At 37.3% G+C, this 14,913-nt stretch overlaps 1 protein-coding gene across 1 annotated transcript in view; it reads left to right on the top strand.

The window, feature by feature from the left end:
- The window catches only part of TMTC2 (transmembrane O-mannosyltransferase targeting cadherins 2), a 398,129-nt gene that overhangs the window by 310,442 nt on the left and 72,774 nt on the right, over positions 1-14,913 (top strand). The window lies entirely within an intron of this gene.

The raw sequence follows: 14,913 nt of genomic DNA, 5'->3' as shown, positions 1-14,913 counted from the left end.
TAATATAGCTGGTTTGATGTTGTGAAAGATGTGCTTTCTACCAGATTTGCAGTTGAAATGGCTTTCAGTGAGCCAAAAAACATCTCGCTTTGCCGATCCCTTGGGAAAAAAGGCTGTTTTGACTTCTAGCTTTGATGTGTTAGTTGTTACCAAGTAGTAAACTTAAAGGTGGATGGAAATTAAATCTTGAGGAAATAAAGTGAATATTCTTATGCAGTATTTAATTTCTTCTTGCATTTTCCAATGAGTAAAAATAAATCAGTGACAGGCTATGAGTATTGAAAATGTAAATAGTAAAATGGAAGATACACTTAACCAACCACAAGTCCATTTGTTTATTTATATTGCATGGATATGTTTAAAACCTCGGGTTTGCGATGCTTTATCTTTCCAGCATAACGCAGCTTGTAGTTTTACGTAACTGGTTGCGTAACCACTTTTGCTTTTGTTTACGGTGCAGTCTAATTGCCATATTAAAGGTAACAGTCAACTAATTTGCTTGCTACAGATGTATCATTGCAGGTTTTCTTATATGAAGTATTTTAAATTAGGATTTTCTCACACGTGCTATTTTGTGTACCCCCACCGCACGTTAAGGCTGTCCCAGGGTTGTTTGCTCTGAGTGCTAAGGGACCTCCTGTGATTGCATCTTATGAAATAGGGTTTTTATTTCTTGCTGCCTGAATGTTCTTCACCTTGAGCTAATTCTGCTTACTGCATTTTCTAAGTTTGTTTCCCATAATTTTATCAATTGCTTTAGAATTTTTGCAACCAATTCCTTTAAACTTCATCATTGCTTCATTTGAATTGAAATTGAAAAAAAAAATCACTGTTGTATCAAAGAGTCAGTCCCCTTAGTCTCCATTTATTCTGGCTGGTCTGTCTTTACCCACTTCTATCTTTTTATTTATTCACTTTTATATTACACCATACTCCTGAATTTTTTTTATTTTTTAATTTATTTTATTTTTTTAGGGGTGGTATTAGGGAGTATTACTCCCATGAGAAAGTTTTGGATTTAGTTTTAACAGAAAGTACAACAAATTCTTTATTGTATATGTTATTTGGAAAACAGTAGTAACAAATGTTCTATAAATTCATGTGTTAAAAACGGGCTCTTTTTAGTACCCCTGGATTCTTTTAAAATTTTGGCATACATACATTTTAGAAGTACATTTATTTTCTGTGGGAGGAATGACTAGATAATTCAGTATAATTTTATGAAATACTTTCAATATTTTCCTGCACTCTGGAGTAGGAAAAGGAAGGGGCTTAAATTGAGGCATCAAAAAAGGTTAGGGCAAAATAATCTACAAACAAACAGGAAGCCCATAACTGAGTGATTGAAATTTCTATCTTACTGTGGTCAAATTATTAAAAAGTACATACTTAAAGGAATATTAATGATCTTAATTTAAGGAATATCAACTTCAAATGACAAACTTAGAACTAGAAATATTTTTTAAATTATCTAACATATAACCCCTTTGTTATATAAATCAAAGACTAGAAGAATGAAGTAGACATGCCCAAGTTAGTGGTAGGGAACCAGATTTTGGGTTCTTTGGTATCATCATTGGTTTTTCTCCTATACGTTCCATTTCTTTTCACAATATTGGTAGATGGAAGAACAGGTGGGTAAGTAGATACATATTTTTTTTATTAGTAGGCCCTTCAGTGCAGTTCTACATTGTCAAACTCATATATGTCATAATTTACCTTAAAATTCGTAGGAAAGGGTTTTTATTAATTTGAACATGTATAAGATTTATCTAATAGGTGCAAAATACTGTTGTTCTAAGAAAGTGACATAGGATTATGTAGGAAATAAATAGGATGTTGTCATTTTTAGAAGGTGATGAGGTGAGAATGCCAGTACTTTTGAAACCAACTAATCAGGTAAAGCTTCTTTGAAGAGGTCATATTTGAAATCCCTAAGCCTAAATCAGCTATTTGAAGAGCTAGGTGAAAGAATTTCAGACAAAAGAAACAGTCAGTTCAAAGGTCGTGGGCCAGACCAAGCTTAACTCTCTCAGCAGGGAGAGAAGGCAAATGTGAATACAAGTACATGAACCTGATGGGAAAGTGGGAGGAGATGGGACTGTCAAGGAGGCAGAACGAGAGCCCACGGGGCTCTGCACACCAGACTAGGGAGTTTGTATCTTCTTATTCCAAGAGCAGTGGAAGGGACCTTGTGGAGAATACAGGATTAGAGGAAGTCAGAGTAGAGCAAGAGGAACACTATTGCTATATTTTAGGCAAGAAATGATGATGTTGGCAAGAAATTTAGCACTCCCTTTAGATTAGGGAGTGCTTGTGGGAATGTAAATATTTATATTGAAATCATACTTTCACCTTCTTTAGAAAAATCTTAAGATAATTAAAAATAGGGAGGACCTGTTTTCCATTTTGCACATCAATATCTGGCGAATAGCCATACTCACAGAAATGTGCAGTAGTGTTGGCTGAGCTCAGTTAGGAGTACTCTCTATTTTAGAATTGGATGTATGCTCCAAAATTGACTGAGAGGTTATTTCATTAGAATTTTTATTACTTGTCCAAGAAGGTACATACTATGACTCTCATATCAGTTCTTTTTCTCCAACTTACTATTTATAGATATCCTTGGAATATTTATACCCATGGATTGAATGAATAATAACATATCTTCGGCTTAAAAATAAATGTTTAAATGAAGTATGCATATTATTCTGAATCTTTTTAAAATGCTTTGTTCACATGCCAGTGAAAATGCAGGGTGGGTGAATTTTGTACTGTTGGAAATTCACTATCCTGGGTGATATCATGGGCCTTTATTTGCTTATTAATGATACAAGTGAGTTGGAAAATAGCATCCAGTTGGGAGTAGACAGAGAGGGCTACAGAAATTTATATGGGCTGCAACGGCCATTAGAAGACCGTATTTAAAAGCACTGTTAGTTACTTGTATTTTGAGTCCACTTGTTTTATGTTAGAGGGAAAGGGATTGCATTGAAGATTGCCTTTTTCTTCAAGTTGGATTGCAAGAAAGAAAGCTAGGCAAGTTTATAAACTGGTTTAATGAATTGGTTAATTGTGTAGCACTGTGGTACCTATAGTCTCTGGGATTCAAAGTCCTCATTTTTAAAGCAAAAGGGTTGATGTGGGCTTCCAAAATGTTTTCTAATACTCAAATTTTATGTTGTTTCTAATATATACTCAGCTTCTCATTAGTCTTTCATCAAAAAGTTTAAGGAATATGTAGAAAATAAGTTTTAAACAAGGGTATCGGTGGTAGTATAATGTCTTTATATGCCATTGAGCTGATGGTGTGTTGCAAAGAACATATGAAACAAATCATGTGAAGTCTTTATGGAATTTAGCTTATAAATGTCAAAGGCGAGGATTTGGTGCCTTGGGTCTCATGTGCGCCTATAGTTCAAGGGATTTTCCATGGATTTTCCTTATGGTTTCATACAGAAGCTTCTGTCAAAAGAATGAAAGTCAGATCTGTAGATTGCTTTGGGTAGTATGGATATCTTAATTATACTAATTTTTCCTATCCGGGAACACAATTAATGCTTCCACTTCTTTGTGTCTCCCTCAGTTTCTTTCTTCAGTATCTTATAATTTTCCAAGTATAGGTCTTATACCTTCTTGATTAAATTTATTCTAAGGTACTCATTTTTTTGTTGTTGAGATAGTAAATGGGATAGTTTTCTTAATTGCTTTTAGTTTCTGATAGTTTATTATTGGTGTATAAAAATGTCACCAATTTATAAATATTAATTTTGCATCCTATTACTTTGCTGAATTCATTTACTAGATCTACAAATTGCTTGGTGAAATCTTTAGGGTTTTCTATTCACAATATTGTGTCATCTATGGATAGTGGCAGTTTTACTTCCTCCTTTTTATTATTTCTTTGGATGCCTTTTATTTCTTCTTCTTGTCTGATTGCTGTGGCTAGGACTTCCAGGACTATGTTGAGTAAAAGTGGTGCAAGCAGACATCCCTGCGCTGTTTCTCATCTTAAGGGAAATATGTTTAGTTTTTGTCCACCAAGAATGATGTTGGCTGTGGACTTGTCACATATGACCTTTATTGTACAGTAGCCAAGTTGTAGAAATAGCCCAAGTGCCCATCAGTAGATGAGGGGATAAAAAAGTTGTGGTACTTTTACACAATGGAATACTACTTAGCTATAAGAAAGAAGGAAGTCTTACCTTTTGTGACAGCATAGATGTACCTGGAGATTACTTTGCTAAATGAAATAAGCCAGTCACAGTGAGCGGAGCAAGTGTCACTGTTCCCTCTCGGACCCCTCCCCCACATACAGTGTCACAACTCTGCCAAGTGGGTTGCCCTGCCCTGGTGAACACCTAAGGCTCTGCCCCTTACTACATAACAGGCACACGAGACAAAAAAAAATAAATGGCCCAAATGAAAAACAGATTAAAGTTTCATAAAAAATACAACTAAGAGACAAAGAGATAGCCAACCTATCAGATGCAGAGTTCAAAACACTGGTAATCAGGATGCTCACAGAAATGGTTGAGTACGGTCACAAAGTAGAGGAAGAAGTGAAGGCTATGCAAATTGAAATAAAAGAAAATGTACAGGAAACCAACAGTGAAGAGAAGGAAACTGGGACTCAAATCAACAGTTTGGAGCAGAAGGAAGAAAGAAACATTCAACCAGAACAGAATGAAAAGACAAGAATTCAATAAAATAAGGGGAAGCTTAGAAACCTCTGGGACAACTTTAAACATTCCAACAATCGAATCATAGGGCTGCCAGAAAGAGAAGAGGAAGAGCAAGGAATGGAAAACTTATTTGAACAAATAACGAAGGAGAACTTCCCCAATCTAGCAAAGGAAATAGACTACCAGGAAATCCAGGAAGCTCGGAGTCCCAAAGAAGTTGGACCCAAGGAGGAACACATGAAGACACATCATAATTACATTAGCCAAGATTAAAGATAAGGGGAGAATCTTAAAAGCAGCAAGAGAAAAGGAGAGAGTTACCTACAAAGGAGTTCCCATAAGACTGTCTGCTGATTTCTCAAAAGAGACCTTACAGAAAAGAAGGAACTGAAAAGAAGTATTCCAAGTCATGAAAGGCAAGGACCTACATCCAAGATTACGCTATCCAGCACAGCTCTCATTTTGAATAGAAGGACAGATAAATTAATTCCCAGATAAGGTCAAGTAAAGGAGTTCATTATCACCAAGCCCTTATCATATGAAATGTTAAAGGGACTTATCTAAGGAAAAGAAGATAAAAGATATGAACAGTAAATTGACAACAAACTCTTAGCTATTAACAACTGAACCTAATAAAAAACAAAAACAAAAACAAACTAAGGAAACAACTAGAACAGGAACAGAATCATAGAAATTGAGATCACATGAGGGTTATCAGTGGGGAAATGAGAGGGGGAGAGAGGGGGTAAAGGTACAGAGAATAAGTAGCATAAATTATAGGTAGAAAATAGACAGGGGGAGGCTAAGAATAGTATAGGAAATGGAGAAGCCAAAGAACTTATATGTATGACCCATGGCCATGAACTAAAGGGGGGGAATGCAGGTGGGAGGGGGTGTGCAGGGCGGAGGGGAATAAAGGGGGGAAAATGGGACAACTGTAATAGCATAATCAATAAAATATATTTTTTAAAAAGAAATAAGCCAGTCAGAGAAAGACAAATACCACATGATCTCATTTATATGCAGAATCTAATGAACAACGTAAACTGAAGGACAAAATAGAGAGACATGGATACATGGAACCGACTGACAGTTTTCAGACGGAGTGGGTTTGGGGGACTGGATGAAATAAGGTTAAGGGATAAAGCAAAAAAGAAAAACGTATATACATATATTTGTTTGTGTGTGTATATATATCTATGTATATCTATATATACACATAGACAGACAAAAATGTGGTGCTAGCCTCTGGGTAAAGGGGGTGGGGCAGGTGGAGGTGGGCAAAGGGAGTAAATGGGGGCAGAAAGAGCCTTTGCTTTAGGGGATGGTGCACGATGCAGTGTGCAGATGATCTTCTGTTGAGTTTTGCATTTGAAACCTGTATAGTTTTGCGAATTAATGTCACCCCAATAAATTCAATTAAAATATGAATGAAAGTCAAGACATGGAAAGAACATATTATAAATGTTTTCTTTATGTGCACAGCAGTAAATTTGATGGAGATTTTTAAATTTTTGTATTTATTGATTGATTTTAGAGAGAGAGAGGAAGTGGGAGGAGAGAGAGAGAGTGCGAAACATCGTTGTGTTGTTCCGCTTACTTGTGCACTCATTAGTTGGTTCTTGTATGTGCCCTGACCAAGGATCGAGCCTGCAGCCTTGGCATATCTGGACGATGCTCTAACCAACTGAGCTACCTGGCTGGGACTAACTGGATGTAGATTGAAACAACTTAAATCAGTAGACATTTGCTTTAAGGTACCTACTGTGGATAAATTGAGGCAAATGTGAATTCATTAAATATTAAAGACAAAAGCATTAAAAGTGCAAGGGAGCAGATTGTGATAAAACCTTTTGAAAAGTGTTCTTTTATGTAGACCTTGGATTTTTTTTTTTCTTTCCCCATCTGCCTCTTATTCATCCGTTTCTGTGTAAAGCTTTTTAACCTCATTTTCTTCATTATTGAAATTCTCTCTCGGTGATCTTTATTTCCAAGGGTTTAGCTATATGGTGACAAGGCCTGAACCTCTTCCCCCAGCTCTGTATTTATGACGTACTATACTAGATGTAGGCGAGGAACAAGAGAGGTTCCAATGGAGATTGCAGACTGGTGAGGGAGGCACACATTGTGATAACACGGATTTAATTCCAGTTGCAATTAGTTTTTAAAAGGAGATACAGTATAATTAAGGTGCTTTGACCTAGGCGTCTGGACTGCAGGAGAGCTATGTGTGATGAACTTAGAAGTAAGCTATATTGGAATGATGCATAGGAGCTCACCAGACAAACATGTAGAAAAGAAGGGGTTCAATGGAGAGCATTAAAGAACAGACAGTGCTTGAAGCAAAAGGCACAGCATGTGTCTGGGGAATAGTTCAAGGACAGAACTAGGACCATAGCTAGGAACTACGAGAAGTACATGCTGGCTTCATAGAGGCGGGGTGGGGGGCATCCAAGTTATGAGAACTGTCAGGTTATAAAATGACTGCTCAGTGAAGATTTCTCAAGTCTGTGTTTATGGGGACATTAGAGATACATCAAGCATTAGCAAAGGGGAGATGGCTGGTCCAGACAACCATAGAATCATTTCCGACACAGGATATTCTTCGTCCTTTTCTTGAGCCCACAGAGAAATACAGAAATTTTAAAACTATAATTATCTGGATTGTTATTATTTGGTTCTAATGTCAGTTTAGAATCCTGAAAATGTATTACTATTAATACAGTTATCAAAGACTTTAACATCTTTGATCCTAATCTTTTTCTCCAGTGTTTTCTTGATCCTAATCTGTTTGTTTTTATCGTCATCTAACCCCTGTGATGTGGGAGTGAGTCCCAACTGTATTCGTTTGAGATATTGGAAGTTCAGAGTTTTCAAGTGACTTACTGAAATCAGAAATTTATATATATTTTTATAAATTTATATATATATAATTTATATATATATATAATTGGGGGGAAACTTGAAAAGTCCAGCTCTTTCAACTTTTAAGTCCAAAATCTTATATTGGTATTGTACTAGTCTGTTTTCTTCCAGCGTGATTTATATACTGTTAAATTTTATTTTTAAAATAAGTGCTAGAAGAAATTGTTGAAAATATGTTTGAATTTCCATCAGTGAACATGAAAAGAAAAAGCTTGAAGCATGGGTTGAATTGGTGAGAGGCCTGTGGTTATTTTTAGTATTCGTAATTATAACCAGTTAGATGCTGATGCCGACGGCTGAGATTAGTTGTGTTTCAGCATTTCCTTTCAATCACTTCACTTCTGAAACTGCAAGAGCAATTTTTTAAATTAAATAATGAACTAAGGGATGGTATTTCCTTGATTAAAAATGAAAAGGAATTATTGGTGAGTGTTTGCAAACTTACATTGAGATCACAATGATATTTACTGCTTAAGACCAAAACGTTGTGTTAAAGTATCTTTAGTGTCCCAAGGACAGCACAGGAGTTCACAGGTACATAATTAGAATTGGATATTTTTCAATGTTGTTCCACACTATTTTATTTCTTACCTATGATGTTTATATTAAAATTTCTTGTTACTACAATGTGTTTAATAATTTAGTATTATTTGATGTTTATACTGGTGTGTGTTTTATGTGAGATACTTTATAAAGCCTTTGGAATTAAAACTTTCCTATGAGTAAAATGGGAAGAAACAAGGAAAGGATTCTCTAAGCTTACAAGCAAAAAATAAAGGAAAAATTAAGTAATCAATGCATTTTCAAAAAGGAATATAGTTAAAGGACAAATAATAAAATGATATGAAGAAATTTACATAGAAGCAAAAGTTCAGTATACTTAAGATATGATAAACTCTGTAAAACGACAAGGGAAATAGAATACGAAGACCAAGGGATATGAACAAATAATTCCCCAAAGAGAAAGCATACAGGTGTGAAAAGATAGAGGAATGTACCATGTTATTAGAAATCAAAGAAATTTAAATTCAAATAATTGCATTTCCCGTATGCTGCTCTAGCTCTTATCCTCAGTAATTAGTCTCTTAATGATATATCTTTTAAAAAATAGGGGTTTTTTTTTTATCTTTTTAAGATTTTATTTATTTATTTTTAGAGAGGGTGGAGGAGGAGAGAGAGGGAGAGAAATATCAATTTGTGCTTGCCTCTCTCACACCCCCTACCGGTGACCTGGCCCATGGTCCAGGCATGTGCCCTGACTGGGAATCAAACCAGCAACCCTTTGATTCTCAGGCTGGCACTCAGTCCACTGAGCCACACCAGCCAGGGCTAGAAGTTTTTTTAATGTTTAAGATTATCAACAAAGATAGTAATTGGAGCACAGCATTGCTCTTTATTGGAGGCAAAAATAGGAAAGATCCAAATGCCTGAAAATGAGAAATGATTAAATACAGGTTATTTCCACTTGATAAGCTATTATAAATCCTAAGTTAAGTTTATAAAGAATATATAATGAGACCACTGCCTATGTTAATGTAAATGAAGAATGGTAAATTCTACATCATAACTGTGTCATTAAAAAGCAAAACAAATAATGTTAATAATGGATGTTTTAGCTTTTTGGAATTTTGTAGCCAATTTTTTTGACAGGCTTAATGTTTTTATTTATTTTACATTTTCATTAATAAGCTCATTACTTTATGAAGAATTATGTACTTTAGTCAAATGCAAAAGAATGAGTACCTTAGTCCCCCAAAGGGTATCCAACCTTTTGACGTCTCTGGGCCACACTGGAAGAGGAACACTTCTCATGGGCCACACATTAAATGCACAAACACTAACGAAAACTGATGAGCAAGAAAAAGGTTTTAAGTAAATTTATGATTTTGTGTTGGGCCACATGCTTAGCCATCCTGGGCCGCCTGTAGCCCGTGGGCTGCGCGTTGGACACCCGATTGTTCAGATAGTTTGCAGAAAAGATAGCAAAAAAATTATTACAGTAACCAGATAATTATCTAAAATTTATTTACTGGAATTCAACAGGTAAAATTTAAGATATAAACATTAAGTGAGAAAGGAATAAAAAGTAGAGAAAAGGATCTTGCCTAAATTTTCTATTATATTCCACAGTTCCATGATGAATTAATTCATCAAATATAATAGTACAAACATTCACTGAGTATTTTTGTGTTCTGCAAAATTCACATATAGCATCTCTTTGATTCCCACAAACGCCAAGTAGGGAAGTCACCAGTCTCCATTTTTCAGATGGGCAAAGTGAAGTCAGCAAGCTGGAAGGTAGGCTACCCAAGGTTTCAGTGCCGGTTTGAACCACAGCACGCCTGACTGCTGCACTGCGCTGTCATCGTCTCTTACGTCAGCGTACAAGATGAACAGAGATTTATTTTATTTACATCCATGGATGCTTTACTGGTAGGGGCTATTATACATATCAAATCCACCCTATGTCGGGAATCATTCATTTTTTTATTATCATTAGGGGCATTCAGAGGCAGAAGGCTATTTCTATTTATCTTATAAAATATGGACAACTCACTGAAGGTCCAAAGGTCATCAAATCATGAGGCAATCTTTATCTATCTGATAATTTTTTCCTCTTTATTCTGAAGACATAAAGGACCTGAAAGTAAGATGGAGAAATCTTTATGGAATTCATGCATTTATGATGATAACCATTCTATTCTTAGTTCTGCTTGAATTTTCTTTTGGGAAAGGAGAATTGGTAAGAATTGTATGTACATATAATATTTAATATTTTGTACCCACTATTGATTGACCTTTTGAAAGTTATTTTTAATAACCTCTGTCATGAAGTTATATGATACTAATTAAAAATATAAATATACCTCATATAGAATGCTAGTATTCACAATAAAACCAAAACCGTTACCTATTATATGTCAATGTATAATACCTATGGAGTGTATACTGTGAGGCTTATTAGCATCTTTCATAAAACTCTTTTAAAAATTGACTCATTGGGATGATAGCAATCAGGTGTCACCTAGTCTGCCATCATAGTCAGGCAAACGGGTACTTGTTAGCCATGCAGCTTTCAGCAAGTGTCTTAAACCATCAGAGCTCGCAGCTTCTCGCATGTAAAATGCTGGTAACACCATGCTTTTGACATTCTGAGATGACATCAGTTCTGTCCCAGTGTCTCAGTCTGTTCAGGCTGCTATAACAAAACACCACAAACTAGCTGGCTTATAAGCAACAGAAATTTATTTCTCACAATTCTGGAGGCTGGAAGTCTGAGGTCAGGGTACCTGCTTGGTCAGGTGAGGGCCTTCTTCTGGGTTTCAGACATCTTGTATGTGTGGTGGAAGCACTAGTCCCATTCATGGGGGCAGAGCTCCCACAAAGTCCCCACCTCCTAAATCTATCAGAGTTAGGATTTCAACATATAGACTGCGGGAGGGCACAAGCACTCAGTCTGTAGCACACACTATATTATATTTTATTACAGCCCCTCAGAAATGAATATTATTATTAAATATATAAGGATTATAAGGTGCTTCACAATATTGGAATGACTAAATGCCTTCAAGTATTACAGTACCACCGTGACTCCAGAGTTCTGAGAAGTTACATAAAGAAAAATGCTTGACGTACACTGGGCACACCTCTGCTCTTTTTCACTGGTGCTATTATTGAAACTCAGTGTCCAGCAGTTATGTTTCTGACCCGGTGCTCAGTGCTTTGGGGTATATTTTGTCACTTCAGTCTTCTAAACCTCTGCAGAAATAATATTATCGCTCTTTTACAGGTGCATGATTTAAGGTATCAAGAGGGTGACCTATTGAGTCCCTAACCCTAGTAACATATAAGAGCAAGGACTTGAACCCCATTTGACTTTTAAACCCATGATATGTTTATGGTTTGCCTTGAGCCTTCAAAGATTTGCTCTTAGTAATGAGCCTGGGGGGCCCCATTGGTGACACACACCAAGAACGCTGATGTTGGGAGGATTGCTGGTGGAGAAACCCGTGGTGCTCTCCCAATCCTCTGCCTTCAGGCCTCAGGGAGGAGGGGCCGTCATCAGGGCAGTGAGAGCCAGCAGGGGACACAGGGAAGGAAGGAGCTCACGTGGAGGGGAGTGCAAAAACAAACAAACGAAAAACCTGGGAGGGGAGTGCAAAAACAAACAAATGAAAAACCTGGAAGCGAGATTCCAGACCTCCTTTTGCATGGTTTACTTACACTATCTCATTTATGACACAGTGAGATTACCTCTGTTTAAAAAATGAGATTTATGGCTCAATGCCAGAGAATCTCGGAAATGGCCAGAGTGGCCTTGCTCCAGGGATTCCAGCACTGACCCCTGTGCCTCATACAAAGAAGATGGTCAGTCGAAAAGGATAGAATGGCATTTGGTTACTTTTTCTCTTTTCTGATTTCATTTCTGCTTCACTTTTTTCTTTTAAATTATTTATAACTATATCATGCTTTGCTAAGAAAAGTTACAGTTGAATACTTGTCGTAGTCCGTTTGAACTTCTAAAACAAAATACTATAAAGGGGTTACTTATGGACAACAGAATTTATTTCTGAAAGTTTTGAGGCTGAAAGTCCTAGGTCAGGGTCATGATGCTGGCAGGTTCAGTGTCTGGTGAGACCACAGCCTCATTTACAGCTGCTCCTCTCTCTTCTCAAGTGGTTGAAGGGGAGGGGAGCTTCTGGGGTCTCTTCTATAAGGGCAGTAACGCCATTCATGAGGGCTTCACCCTTGTGACCTATGCACCCGCCAAAGGTTCCACCTCCAAATACCATAGGCTTGAGGGTTAAGATTTCAACCTCACTGGGGGGAGGAGGAGGCCCAAAGATTCAGACCATAGCAACAATTCCCATATATTCTTTTGAATCTGCCCTTGTGTAGGACTCAAGAAGGTACAAAATCAGGATCATAGGAACTGAATCAAGTTTTGGATTAGGGAGTTAGAGAATGCAGTGGATTTTGGACAGTGGGTCATGGATTTCGGAATGAGGCATGCGCAGCCCTAATGCTGATTATCTCACTGGGCATGTTCTGCCTTCTGCTAACCTCTCTGCTCCTCAGTTTCTTAATGTGAAGACGACTACTGCCTCAAATTGTGAGAATTCACTTACATTTTATAAAATAACTACCATGTGATATATGCTAAGTAAATTGTAACAATGGCCATTTAGTATTTAAAATGATAATAGAAGCTCTACTAATATCTTGGAGAATAAATGGGTTACATACAAAAAATTGAATAAGATATATAAATTAGGGACAGAAATTAGGGAAGAGGAGACAATAAAACCTAGGAGTAAAGATAAAGGGGGATCTTTAGCCATCAACTTGCAGGCAAAACCAGAGAGAAAGGGAATAATTGCTTGCAAGAAGAACAAGGCTTTAAATAATAAGTAAATAGGAGCAGGGGAGGAAAAGGAGAGTTAGTAGGCAGGATGAGAGATAAAGAGCAATAGTGGGGAGAGTAGGGGGAAGGACTGTTTTTCCAGTGTTAACTATTTTGAGCTAGCTATTGAAAGTACTTTGAGAGTCTTGTTTGCATTCTTAATTAAAACAATTGTTCCCAAAGTTTGTGTATCCTGCTCTTCACCCTTTTGTACCTCAGTGGACACATCTGTGAGGCAGTATCTTGAAAAGCCCATGGAGATGGCCTGGGAGCAGAGAAGACTGAGCTCTTAGGAATAGGATGCAAGCCTTTGAGCCACCTCTTCATTCTCATTAGTATTCACTATAATTAAGTCTGAGTCAACACTCCTTTCTTTAGTGACTTAAGCACCTGTGTGAGTCTACCTCTCTTCTCTTTCCTTTCAGTTCCCTTGTCTAAGAATGCAAAATATCCTAACACAAAATGAGGCTACTCACCTCTGTGCCTTCGATTAGGTTGCACTCCTTACCTATTCAATAGTTATGTCTTTCCCTTTGTGTGTTCCCCTTAGGTATAAAACTCAGCTTGTTGGAAGCCGAGCATGAACTTTTCTTCCTTGATGCAGCACACTTGATCCCTATTGAATTTACATGTTACTTAAAACTGTAAAGATTTGTGTTGCTTTCCCCCTCCTTGTCCCATCCCCCTTTGCTTGTCTCTCTTATCTCTTCTCTTCACTTCCTTCCTAGTCTCCCCTTCCCTCCTTACCCCCCTATACTTCCCATTCCCCATGGGCCAGTCTCCATAAATCCCTTATGGTTTTCTATCATACCCCTTTGGAAAGAGTCAGGGGAGGAATAAATCCAATAAAGCAGCACAAGCCTTCCTGGCCTCCTTTCCAGTTGAGCACAGAGCCGTGGACTGCTGTTCTTCTAATTTCCTTTGTACGAGACACCTTCCGTGCCATACGTCCAATTCAGGGCAAATTCTTGGTCTCATGTGCATTTAGGGAAAGGTCAGTGGCCTCCAGGCGTCAAAGTGAGGGGTCTAGATTGATGTACGGTGTCCTTTCCTTGTTCATCCAGTGCACTTTTTTCCTTGACCAGTAACTACAGCATATCTAAAACATGGGCTCTCAGTAAACCATAGCCTTTATTAACTTAGGCCGCCAGAGACAAAAAACATGAAACAAAACTAATGGAAGGGGAGGGAGATTGGTTTTAAAGACTGAGAGCATTCCTAAAATTCAAGGGATACTAATCAAGAGAGATGCTCAACAAGCTTCTCTTCAGAGAAGTAAAGGAGAAGAAGATTCTCCTTGATATGTTTTGTTCTCTCAGGCATAATCAGCACCTATTAAAAAGTAACTAGCTCTTGTTACCAGCATCTCCTTTGGACAGCTAGTCTGTACATCCTGACCGTTGTGTTTTCACTCACTCTGTCTTATCAGGAATGCGTTATTCGCCTCCCCTAGCAGAAACACTCATGAAGACTTTGCCTCAGTTCCGCTTTACCCATCCATCTTGTTACCATTAGATGTCACCAAGGACAGTCAGCCCATGGCTTTTTTCCTGCTCCAATGATCTGAGTCTTTGAAAAGTCCTCAAGTATAGACGATTTCTTCTGGATGATGGTGATGTTTTTTGTCATGATCTGGCTACTGATTATGGGGCCATAGCCACTTTGTGAAAATTCACCTGTGCCCTTTACTTAACACATATTCAACTTTAATTATAAGTTAAACAAAACCAAACAAAAATTCACCTTCATCCACATATGATGCACTTAGCCTGTGATACCTTGTACCTCCATTTTCAAATTTTTTATCCATTTTGTGGTTAAAATAGATTCATAATCTCTTCTCTCTACTAGAGTGGAACTGTTTCAAGGATGAAAGTTGTCTTTGTTTTTCTATCCCTG

The sequence above is a fragment of the Desmodus rotundus genome, chromosome 3 (assembly GCF_022682495.2).
Source record: "Desmodus rotundus isolate HL8 chromosome 3, HLdesRot8A.1, whole genome shotgun sequence".
In the NCBI taxonomy this organism is placed as follows: Eukaryota; Metazoa; Chordata; class Mammalia; order Chiroptera; family Phyllostomidae; genus Desmodus; species Desmodus rotundus.
This window is presented reverse-complemented; position numbering and strand designations above follow the sequence as displayed.